The sequence below is a fragment of the Podarcis pityusensis genome, assembly GCF_964106645.2.
Source record: "Podarcis pityusensis genome assembly, chromosome: 3".
Taxonomy (NCBI): domain Eukaryota; kingdom Metazoa; phylum Chordata; class Lepidosauria; order Squamata; family Lacertidae; genus Podarcis; species Podarcis pityusensis.
The window spans coordinates 55,422,178-55,435,697 of NC_138026.1; positions in this window are offsets into that span (position 1 = coordinate 55,422,178).

Below are 13,520 nucleotides of genomic sequence, written 5' to 3' on the forward strand. Positions count from 1 at the left end.
GCATGTGCATTGTTGTGGGTCAGAGCTGGATGAGAGGGGCCGATGCTGGAAAGTGGGGACTTGGACGCCTAAACTGCACACATGTGGAAGGGAACTGACTAATTGGTCCATCTCTGCCTCTTATCAATCTTTTCAAGCCAAATGTCTCTAATTAACAAACTTTTCTGTACAAATTTTTGTTGTGTTTTATTGCTTATGCTTGCACTCAGGATTCCAAACTATGCACAGCAAAAGGCATTTCACCACAAGCGAAAAGATCGCCACGCTTATTGCACAATGAATTTCTTTTCTGTTATGCCAACGCGTAGAAAATAAGGAGACCCGTTAAGGGGAAAACATAAAAACACCAGAGAGTACATTCTGTTCATTTGTTCTCCAAACTTCCTCCTTGGTCTTTGTGCAATAATTGATACCAATTATTTTCATAATGTCTTCTAGCCCTGTATGTGCTCAGCAAACCAATTGAGTCAGCAGCAGGAGGGGGACGGGAATTGGCTATAGGCATGCATCCAGCGACACCTGCCTATTGGCTCTGAAATCAAATATCCTTCTGCATAAAGGGATTCAGCATGGCAGCTTGTTTGTGGCCAGTTTGAGGAGCCACTGAACTAGATTAGGAAGCTCCAGATTTGGGTTTTCTTTTTTCTTTTTTAATAATATTTATTGCTTTTATACCTTACAAAAAGAAAAAAGAGAAAAGAAGAAAGAAAAGAAGAGAAGAAAAAGAAAAAAAGCAAAAGAGAAAACAATACAATATATAAACAATACAGAATGCAACATTAACATTAACACATTAACCAAAAAAAAAAAAAAAATTAAAAAAAAAACCCATCGTACCATCTCAATATCCTCTCTTTCATTCCCTTGTTTCATCGACCTCCTCTCACCTCCCTTTTTGTATTCCATTTCTACTAATTGTTTCAGCAAATCCTTTCCATCTTTCTCTATTTTCTGTCATGTAATTATCTTAACATATTTTAACCTTATTTTCCATTAATACTATAGTACTTATTTATACTTAATTCCTTAAGATATTTCTACTAAAGCCATATAATTCCCTTCCAACATTTTTTTAACACTCATTAATTTTACATTATTTCCATATATAGGTTTTAAATTTTTTCCAATATTCTTCCACCATCTCTTCTCCCTGGTCTCGGGTTCTGCCAGTCATTTCCGTCAATTCCAGATAGCCCATCAACCTGGTGATCTTCTGTCCGAGGCTCTTAACTCTTTTCCAGGTCCCTTCTGTAGGTCTTTTTCATATTTATACGTGCTCTTTACTTTGTCTTCTCCTGATCTTGTTCTTATTTTCCTTCCTTTGATGCTGAAAAGTAAATCTCCGGGAAATTCCCATCTAGCAATGTTTTTATTCCTTCTCAACAGGTCAACCAAATCTCCATAATTAAAACTGAAATTCAAAAGATATTTCCAATCGTGTTCCAAAGTTCCTCCAAGTCTGGCAGTCCCCACAACTCCAGTCTCCTTCTGACCCAAGTCCAGGTCCCATAGGTCAATCTCCAGTCCAAGCGGGGCTCCAATCCTAGAAGTCTGACTTTCTCTAAATTCAGTCTTGGAAGGCATCAACTTATAATAATCAAATTGCAACTGTAAGGCTGGAACTCTCTGCCTCACCACTTGTGCCACTTTAAGTTCCACAGTGAGAACTTTCTCCTCCACCTTCTCCTCGATTTGTCATGTCAAAATAGATCCCTGTGTCGTTTCCTGAATAGTTTCTGTATTAATATTGACTTTTTGTGCCAAATTAGTCACTTTTCGTTCCAAGTTATCAATTTTTATAGTCCTCACATCCGTCTTCTTGAAAAGCTGTTCCAGTGAGTCGTTAATCTTGCAAAATGCAACCACTAAGGCTTCTTCTGTCAACATTCTTAACATATCAAGGTCAATCCCAGATTCTCACAACTTTATCTTGCAAGTGGAAAATTCCCCCAGCTCAGTTCTTGTAACAATTTCAAAGGTTTTGAATGTATTGCCCAGAATGTTGTTTTTGTTTCAAACTTTGCAGATCGTGGACAAAATGGATTGTTTCAAGAAGTGGCAGAAAGATATTTCTAAATTTGTCTGGCAGGGCAAGAAACCCAGAATAAAATTTAAAATACTAACGGATGCAAAGGAAAGAGGTGGATTTGCCCTGCCAGACCTTAAACTTTACTATGAATCAGCAGCTTTTTGCTGGTTGAAAGAATGGCTTCTTCTTGAAAACACTGACATTTTGGATCTAGAAGGTTTTAATAATGTATTTGGATGGCATGCATATTTATGGTATGATAAGGTCAAAGCACATAAAGCATTTAAAAACCACATTGTCAGGAAAGCGCTGTTTAATGTTTGGATAAGATATAAGGATTTGTTAGAAAACAAAACCCCAAGGTGGCTGTCACCAATGGAAGCGAAAGCCTTGAAAAAGGTCAATATGGAGGTCAAATGGCCGAAATATTGGGAGATTTTGGAACAAGACGGAGATAGACTGAAATTGCAGAGTTTTGAAAAACTAAAAAACAAAGTGCGAGACTGGCTTCATTATTATCAAATAATGGAGGTATTTAAATTAGACAGGAAAATTGGCTTCCAGGTGGAAAGATCCAAATTAGAAACAGAATTGTTAGAACCCAAGACTAAGAATTTGTCAAGAATGTATAACTTGCTGCTGAAATGGAATACTCAAGATGAAACGGTAAAATCGGCTATGATTAAATGGGCACAGGACGTTGGACATAACATTATGTTTGCTGACTGGGAACAGTTATGGACCACAGGTGTGAAATTTACGGCATGTAATGCCTTAAGAGAGAATATTATGAAAATGATATACAGGTGGTACATAACCCCAGTCAAGCTTGCAAAAATCTATCACTTGCCCGATAACAAATGTTGGAAATGTAAAGAAACTGAAGGTACATTTTTTCACCTTTGGTGGACGTGCCCAAAGATTAAGGCTTTCTGGGAAATGATATATAATGAATTAAAAAAGGTATTTAAGTATACCTTCCCTAAGAAACCAGAGGCCTTTCTCCTGGGCATAGTCGGCCAAATGGTGTTAAAAAAGGATAGAACTTTCTTTATGTATGCAACAACAGCAGCAAGAATACTTATCGCAAAGTATTGGAAGACACAAGAACTTCCCACGGTGGAGGAATGGCAGATGAAACTTATGGACTATATGGAATTGGCGGAAATGACTGGCAGAATCTGAGACCAGGGAGAAGAGTCGATGGAGGAAGACTGGAAGAAATTCAAAGACTATCTTCAGAAACACTGTAAAATTAAGGAATGTTAGAGTGATGATGGACTGAAAACAAGTGGTTTCCAGCTGCACAGGTTAAAGTTAAGGATAGATTAAGATTAAAGATTAAGATTAAAGAAGTTTAAAGAAATGGAAATTTGATTTTAAAAGGGGAAACTTTAAAGTTATATGATATTAAGATTAAAGGATTAGGTTTTAAAAAAAAGTTGAAGTTATATATTATAACATTTTATTAAATTAAAGATTGGGATTAAAAAAGTGGAAAAGAAACTGCTGGACAAATAATGTGGATTGGAATACAAAAGAGGGAGGTATGAGGAAGTCCAGAAAATAAGTAACTTAAAATTGGAAATGGAAAAGAGAGTTTGTTTTTAATTGTTTTGTGTTTATATTGTTAAGTCTTGTATTGTTTTTTGTGTGTGTTGTTTTTCTTTTTTTGTTGTTTAAAACTTTAATAAAAAATTATTAAAAAAAAAAACAATTTCAAAGGTTTCCTCTAGGGGGAAACAATTTCTATTTGTATCAATCCTTTTAGGCACAGTTCAAACAATAAAGTTTGTTTCAATTTTCAGTTACTTTTACTCCTTTTTAAACGCAGAAGGAGACAATGGAAACAAGATATTTCCCTTCTTTAACTTACTGTCAGCAGACAATCTGTTCACAGTCAATGAGCATATCCAAAACTTCAATACTTGCTAGCAGCCCGTTTCCAGGTTCAGAGCGGTGGTAATTTGATTTTCTTCACTCTTTCCTGCAGGCTTACAGGATCTTAAATCTCCCCCCCTTCTCCTGCTTCCAAGGGGGGTTTGGTAATTTAACCGATGGAAGTTTAATCCTTTATGAGAGACTTTCCAAGGCTTTAGCTTGCAGCCTCTTTGCTTCAATCTATTTACAAAAGGGGGAGGCGGACTTCCTGTTTGAAACCTCCCCGTTTCGATGCCAAATTAAGACGTTTAAAAATCCAATTTTCCGTTCTACTCACGGGTTGTTGTTTTAAGATCAAATTGTCCACAGGAAAAAGCGCTCTCCCGCAACAGCAATGCGGCTTCACTCCGTGAAAAAAGCAGTCGATTCAAAGCACCACACCACTCACCCCACCTCGCTCCGGATCCCCGAAACCGGGTTTCCCCGCAAGTAGAGGAGGCGCAAAAGGTGCCAGCCGAATCCCACATCCACAAGCCTCTCCCGCCTGTGGTTTTTGATGGGTCTCCACCTTCACCGTGGCGGCCGGACCCTAATTTCCACGGAGCGGATTCCTCCCGATCAGAGGAATCCAGCCATTGCGGGAGGCGCCTCCCCGGAAGTCTCCAGATTTGGGTTTTCTGACACCCCTTGTCACTGCAGGTCACCAAGAACCCAGGGCTACAACATTTGATTTGTCAGCTTTTGGCTCCTTTGAAGACTAGCAGCAGGAGAGGGAGGAATCCCTCGAGTTACCACTGCTATACTGTAATGCCACCCTCCCGCCAACAGAGCCTACGGTGGCCATGGGAGAAGGACAGATGCACACCTTGCTGCCTCATATGCATCCACATGTGAAATGGTGTGTCAGTACACCACAGCAATGGTGGTGAAGGGAGGTCAGGTATATAAGTTATACCCTGAACAGCCTTGGACCAAACAACCCTTCAAATAGAAACAAGGCATATGGTGACCTAAGTCAAACAAGGCCTAGTGAATAAAAGTGTTCCTAGCCACTGCTGAGACACAACATCACTGATGCAGAAGTAGGTCCAAGGAAAGGCTGTGGCTCTATGAAGGGGTGTCTTTTCTCTCGGCATTTCTCCTGCAGCTGGTGCAGTGAGAAAACCATGTCGACTGTCGACTTCTGAGCTCTAAAGCCGCATTGTGATAGACCCTGTCAGCAAGTGACTGTAAACTTCTGAGAACTACACTAGCAAAGGCTTTTTGCACCACAGTACTCAGTAGGGAGATTCCACGGTAGTTGTTACAGTTATGGCAGTCACCTTTGTTATTGTATAGGGTCACAATGCTTGAGTTTATAGGAAAAGGTATATTGTACTTTTGATTTGATTTTTGTTCTTTAAATTCTAAATGTAAGAGAACCATAACCTATCACCGTGTGCTAGATGGCACCCGCAGCAGAGAAGGTTTATATGCAGGTAAGTATGGTTAAGGGACACGGGTGGCGCTGTGGGTTAAACCACAGAGCCTAGGACAAATAGGTACTGCTCCGGCGGGAAGGTAAACGGCATTTCCGTGCGCTGCTCTGGTTCGCCAGAAGCGGCTTAGTCATACTGGCCACATGACCTGGAAGCTGTATGCCGGCTCCCTCGGCCAATAAAGTGAGATGAGTGCCGCAACCCCAGAGTCGGCCACGACTGGACCTAATGGTCAGGGGTCCCCTTACCTTAAGTATGGTTTGGGGGGGGTTCCCCCAGAACTGTTGTTTAAATAATTAAGCAAACAATGTTTTTTCTCCCAGAAATGTGGTGTGAATAATTAAGCAAATAATGTTTTTAACTTTTCTTCGTGATTTGTGTTGGGCTCTAAAAATGAATCAGCTAGGCCATCAAAAGCTTAGAATCGTTTTGGGAATTGAAGCAGATGTTCAACCTGACATTTAACCAAGAAAACGGGGGGCAGCTGAGATCCAGTGTGAGATCCACCATAGTTGTACATGAGTCTTCTATGAGGAGTTACTAAGAATCATAGAATTGATCAAAAGATGTCAGATTGTTTAAATAAATATGTTAGATTTTAACAGATTCCTCAATAAATGCCAGAGCACAGGGCTTTGGAAATAAATATAACATGAAACATTTGTTTTAAAGGGGTGAAATTAAACTTATTTCTCCGAGCCCCACCTTGGGGGTTATAGATGCCATGCCTTTCATTTACAAGGCTCCAGAAGCATTCGATTATAGCAGATTCTGTCGTGTATTTTCCGCCCAACCATGGGCAAATCACTTAATAAAGCCTTTATTGCAGCTCCATCATCTCTTCACCTACAAAATGGAAATAATACCCTCGGCAATCAGCTTGCAGGAGGAATTTGAGATCCCTCTCTCCCACCTGGCAAAAGGACATGTATGGGCCCTGTATCTCTGGGATGACTCATAAGACTATAAAATGATTCAGAATGACTCATGAATATTTTCAATACCTACAAGCAAATTGATACTATCTTAGGATGCAAGTGCTGGTGGCATAAAACTGTCACGGCACATTTGCAATAGCCGGATTACCCCTCCCCAAATGCTGGATTATCGCACGCCGCAGATGAACTCCTAAAGAGCAATTGTGTGCATGAACTTTTAAACCTGCAGGTACAGCTTCTATCCAGCATGCATGCAAGCTGTATCATATCACACAGTGCTATCAAGAGCCAAAACAGAGCTGATATCATCTAACCAGATAGAACCCTTGAAATGGAAATTGGAGAAAGGCTATATGGATCCAAGTGTTTCTACAATGAGGCCTTTAGCCAACATGGTTTTCTGACCTTGAAAGTGCCTATTAGACACATGCATGCAACAACTAACCAGAAACACATGGAAGTTCTTTATTAGAACCTGCCACAGAAGCATTACCAGACTCTAAATCCATGCCTACATTAGCAACACTAATAACAGCAGTAGTGGGAATATTAGTGGAATAAAGCCAATTTTTTTAATGTAATTCAGATGCTGGCTAAGTTCTTATCAAAGTTCACTGCTTTCAAGGGAGTTAAATAACAGCTATGTTTGGGCTAAAGAGAGTAGCTCTGTATTATTAATGATATATGGGAGACCTAATCCTAAATTTGCAGCTGCCCAGGATTAACCTGACAATCCCAAAAGAACTTTTCCCTGGATATTTAGGCTTTTTGCTTATGAATGATGCATACAGAGATTTCTTAGGATTTGAAATAAGTACAGACACCTTCCCCGCAAGGCATTTCCCAATTCACCAAGGCTTCAGCTCCACTCGGCTTTGTCTGGACAATTCAGATGGTGCCAGTGCAGAGTTAGGGCTAGAAAAATGGGAGCGTTGAGGTGAGGAAAGTGTTCCCACAACTCATACAACAACATGGCTGTCTGGGGTGTGGGGAATGTGAGCACTGTTGCTTACAGAATCTCTACATTCCAGGCGGGTATCTGCTGTAAGGTGGGTGTTCCTCACACATGCAACCCTAATATAGAACTACCATGCATGTAAATCCCTTTCTGACGATTCTCCCAAATGCATTGGTGGGGAAAGGCGCAAAGCTCAGAATAACCAAGGCAAGTTTAAAAGCTCAGATCCTGAAGTCCCAAAGTCAAGAGGACATAGAACTGTGCAATGGCTGCAATCTAGCTGACTGCAAGCAGATGGGACTCAATGGATAACAATGGAGAGACAATGATTTATGGTCCCACAGACAGCATGTAAACTGTTATGTACTGAAGTTCTCACCCTGGGCCAGCAGGGGGATACTGTAGATAGTTATGCAAATGAAGGATCGAAAGTGACATTCAGTGATTGGATAGTTTGTATGCAAATGAAGGATCGAAAGTGACGTTCAGTGATTGGATAGTTTTAGAAAGTTGTTACAGTAACAAGGTACTGGAGCTCTATATAAGCAGACTGACTGAGCCCTTCAGTTCAGTTCTGTTCTGGCATCTGAATAAAGAAGAGCTGTTTGAAGAATTGCTGTGTCGTCTGATATGTTCACCCACAACATAACATAAACTTCTTCTTTTTCCACAGAGAATTCCGGATCACAGCTAATGTTACAACATTTTTTCCAGCCGAGGTGTCAGTCAGAGACTTTTATGCCAGGATGCATATCACTTCGAGTTTTAATAATGGAAAAGAATGAACAGTACTGTAAAGTTCAATGTTTCTTTTCAGCATTTTTTAAAAAATAAAAATAAAATACCAATGGTGCTGCACTTGTCTATAACATAAATCAAGTAAGTGAAATGAACTGGGCACAGATTCTTTGTGTGAGTATTCTGCAAAGCACTTTGAATAAGAAATAATGGCTCTTTAGCATATTAACCAGGCGGGTACAACATTTGTTTTCACTTCATTAGAGTCCCTCCCCCTTTCTCTCTCTTGGCCTCATGAAAAATTGTGAACAATCAACTTACTGCTGCCAATGTCTGGGACCCATTAAGGAGCAGTAGTTCCGTTTCATAACTCCGTAGCCAGTTAGACTTAGAATAAAAGTATACAGCTGACCACAAAAATTAGCTTTGTACTCATAAAATCTAACCAAAAAATGTTGATGGGGGAAAATATGCGACTGAAAACTTTTTATGCAGAAATGGTTTTGTTTAGCGCCTCATCACAGCCAGCCTTTGTAAAAGCACTTCGGGTTTATATGGTGCCTTCGGTGGCAAAGGATCTCAAAGTACTAGCCAGGCAGGAGTCTGTGCACAAGTGAATTATGGGCTGACTTCCAAGGGAAGAAGACAACACACAGGGGAGAAAATGTAACATGCTAGTCCTCACCTTACAGGGCTTTAGCCAGGGAGTGCAATCAAATGTTGTGACTGGCAAGGGACCTTCCTGGCCATCATCAGCCAGAGCTGCCTTTCTTCCTGCTTCTGTCGCACTGCTGCCCAGGCATTGCAGATAATGATGTGTGAACATTGCATGGGTTGACTGAGTTTATGTTCTTCAACAGCAGTAGCCCTTGTGCACAGGGCCGGATTTAGGTTTGTTGAGGCCCTAAGCTACTGAAGGTAATGGAGCCCTTTATATGCGATATTTTAGGGAGCAGCCTAGCAGGCCATTACTTACATCATAGGAGCCTACACAACGCAAAACACGGTTGCTGTATGTAGGCTTTATTTTATTTTTGTTTTTTATCTTATATTTTGGAAATGTACATCCAGTTTTTTGGGGGAGGGGGGCCCAGAGAGTGGGGCCCTAATATAGTTCGTTTAGCTCATACATAAATCCGGCACTGGCTGCCCACCATTCTCTCCTTGTGCACATCCAGCACAAGGTCCAAAAAACCCAAGAAGCCCCGGCAGGCATACACATTGAACAACAGCAGTTATGATGACAATAAATGCTTCCGTACAGCTTTTTGATAAATATTAATTTTATTTCCAAGGAATAACACAGTACACAGCTGACCTATCAGCTTTTTTGAAGAGATATAAAAAGTGTACATTCAGCTTATGATGGCATCGAAAAGTTCTGATAATTTTTATAGCTCTTTATATTTACCAAAAAAAAAAATTCTGGGCTGAACAAGAGAGTTTATTTGTCTAATTAATAATAGCCTGTTTTGAATGTGGTCCTTCCCAGCATCATTTCTTGGGTGTAAGGCTAAAATCTTAATCCTGTTTACCTGGATGCAAACCCGATTCCATTCAATAGGATTTACTTTTGAGTGGACATGGTTTGGATTCTGCTGTAAGTCAATGGAATTTACGTCTAGGGTTGTATCTACCTCCCTTCCATCCTAATTTTTAAAGCAATTACACAGTGTTTACTTATGTGTCACTGTCGATATTGACAGGAAACTAATACTGATTATATTTTTACATTTCTACTATCGGCAAGCTTTTTAACTTTTATTTTGGCTTGGTCTGATAGAAGCTGGATTCCAGAATTCTGGCAGGCAACAGGTTTCCTATTCCAGCATGGTGTAGTGTTAGTGTGTTGGACTAGGACTGGGGCCAGCAACCTAAGGCCCATGGGCCACAAGCGGCCCACAGGGGTCGTTTAACCAGCCCATGAGCCACCCCCAAACCAAGTTGCCTGCTCGGCATTGCACTAAACCGGCGCAGCGTGCAACTCGCTTCCATGGTGCTGGAAAGTGCATCTGCGCATGTGCAGATGCCGGAAATCATGTCTGCGCAGACACTGACACCGGAAATCGTGTCTGCACAGGCGCCGAAAATCGTGGGTGTGGGCGATCCGGCCCATGGAGGGATCTCCGCTGGAGTGAACTAGCCCAGGCGAGGTAAACCTTGCGGACCCCTGGACTAGGACCTGAAAAAGAGCCTCTCAGCCTAACCTATGTCACAGGGTTGTTGTGAGGATAACACAAGGAGGACATGAACCATGTACACCACCTTGAGCTCCTTGGATGGAAGGCAGAATATAAATGTAATTAATAAATTCCTGCACTTGTGAGAAGCAACCATCAGAATATGATTCACTGGATACAATCAGTCAGCTGAAAAAATGAAGAAGTTCCACAACTGACCCATAGCTCTTGGTTAGCACAACAAAAAAATTCTCCCGAGTCTTCCCTTCAGCAATAATTTGGTATTTTCTAGACATAAAACCCAACGAGCAATATTCTGGTTTTAAGGAGAGAGAAAATCCCAGGGAGGAGGAAGATGAATTAAAGTATTATGGAGCCAATTCTGAATATTTGTGGGATGAGAACCATTGGTTGATAAAATGAAAAGTAAACTGGGGTCAGGAAATCTTTCTTGGCAATCAGCAAGGAGTCAGGGGCAGGAATGTATGAAAGCCACTGAAATTCCATTGCTATTTCCACATTTTCCAGAACCAAACAATAGATTTCTGTGGAAAATCCTTTGTCTGAATCAAAATTTGGTCAGTTCATTATGGGATTCTATTCTTTACTGCTTTCTGTATTAGTTGGATCACTAATTAATGGACTTTAAAGATTTTTTTGCCTGTAAACAGCATGCCTTCCAAAATGGTTTGCAAACTATATATCAACATATACATATTAAAAACCCTTTTACGCACTCATTTAAAACATCCATTTCTTTAAAAACACTATTAAACTCCAGCATAAACAATACAATAATAACAACCAATTTATATTGTGGACCCAGAACACAGTACTATTTCTATAGCCCAAGTATGGTTAGCCACCAACATCCTTGATAAAAACACAGGTATTTGAGGCCTTTTAAAAGTAATGAAGGCTGGGGTTCTTGCCTGGTCTCAGAACTGAGTTCTGTGAGGTCACTGCCCAAACAACTCTGTTCCATTCCAAGAATTTATAAGATTTCCATTAGGCATGGATCCTATGGTGCCTCAAGCAAAATGTGTTCTGTGTTTCAAACATTTGTAAGGTTTCCCTTTTATGTGCTCTCTTGTGCACCATAATAATAATAAATAAAAGGCAAATGTCATACATTTACTATACTTGCAGAACCATTCCAAGTCTGTTTTCTCAGAAGTAAATCCCGCTGATCTCAACAAAATTTACTCCCAGGTGTGAATAGACTTGCAGCTGTAAAGCTGTCTGAACACACCATTTTTGTGCATTTTCAAAATCGCACTGCATCACGGGAGTTGAAGCAGCATGAAGGCACCAGTGAAATAAAAAGTAAATATTTATTTCACTGGTGCGTTCATGCTGCTTCAACTTCCATGATGCAATGCGAAAGAGTGAGAAAAGGTATAGGATAAGAAATGGGCACAATTACAGGAGTTTTGGTGCAAAAGTTAAAATATTGTGGGAGTAACTTTGTTACAGCAATGGTGGTGGAAAAAATTCCTGGATAGACATGAATCAAAGGTAGTTTTTGGTAAAGCTGCCTGTAAGTTCAGCACAATATTTTAGTCTGACAAATTTCAGTTTGAATTATCCTGTTACTAACAGCAATAACCACATCTACCGCAGCAGTAGCCCTGGTCAGCTATGGTTAAAAATATAACGCAAAGAACTTCACAGTTTGATCTATATTGCTTGAGGACATCAGAAAGAATTACTACAGCTATTCAGTTAATCAGCTGTGTACACAAGCTTCATTCCTGTTTGCAATTGCACCATTAATTGAAGTTCAGTTTTGACTTTGCTTGCCTCAGGTAGGGCTGCACTGCCACTGTGTGGCAAGATTGTTTGCAAACCTAGCAGTGGTTTCTGTGGCACAGTGAGCAGAAAGGGCACAGCAAACTGGATATAGAAATGTGAAGGTCAAGTGGGGAGGAACTGGGGGGGGGGGTATTCCAACCCCTTTCCACCTCTGTTCCTACATTGTTATGTCACAAGGTCATAAAGACTGAATTCAGGAAATCAATTTTTTGTGACTTAAATGAAACTTATGCAATGTCTTTTAACACACAGCCATTCAAGAACCAGTTACAGTCTGAACGCTTTTTCCAAAAACATGGTAATCCCCATGTGTTGTTGTGTGTGTGTTTTGGGTGGAGGGAGTTTGAAACAACATGTATAGTTGACCTAAGATTCAGTGCTCTAGCAGATATATTCACAGGATGGAACTTGCAAGGTTTCCCATCATACCAACGTGTCAGATCCCGAGGAAGTGGAACTTTGCTCACATAATGTGATTTTCCTGGCCTGCTTGCAGAACGTCCCAGATTCAATCCCCAGCATCTCCAGGTAGGGCTGGGAGACAACTTCGTTGGAAAGCCTGGGAAGCCACTGCCAGTATGGATTACCCTGAGCTAGCTGAACTAATGGTCTGGCTCACCACAGTGGTACCTCAGGTTACAGACACTTCAGGTTACAGACTCTGCTAACCCAGAAATAGTACCTCGGGTTAAGAACTTTGCTTCAGGATGAGAACCGAAATCACGCAGCGGCCGCGCAGCAGCAACGGGAGGCCCCATTAGCTAAAGTGGTACCTCAGTTTAAGAACAGTTTCAGGTTAAGAACGGACCCGAGGTACCACTGTATAAGGCAGCTTCCTGTGTTCCCTTGAGCCCACCTACACCTCAAAAGCTGTTCCCTCTGGGACAGCATGTGATAGGGCAGGAGGCAGCAGCAGTGGCAAGGAAATTGCAAGAATCTGGCAGGTCTGCCTAACTTTAAGGGCCTTTCTGCTCATGCAAGATATTTTTGCATGCAAGTCACTGCCAAGTATCACGTATTAAATATAGATTAAAAAAAAACATCCTGCACAAGTGTTTCGGTTTAGCTTCCCAACATGTCTCTGAACATACGTTTGGGTCTGCGAAGTTCAGTGGAAATTATGTAGGCGTGCTCTTTCGATACGTAAACCAGTAACATTATGCTTATTGAATAAGCTTACTACCAGAAGTTTAAAAAAAAAGGAAGAAGTCAAGAAATGGTTCTTTCACCACCACTTTTTAACATTGGAATGACACTGGCACCACCTTGAGGTAGACGTTAACAGTATACAGTATTGAAATTTTGCAAGTTATTTCTCTTTTGAAGAAAATTTAATATTTTAGCAATCATACCATTAAATAACAGACAGTGTTGACACTGTTATTCACAAATTTAGGCAATTACTCCTTCATACCAGCCTCTGAATGGGATCATATATAAATATGTATAGCTGGGGTGGGATATTGTTGTGGGGGATTGTTGCTGTTATTGATATGAAAATTA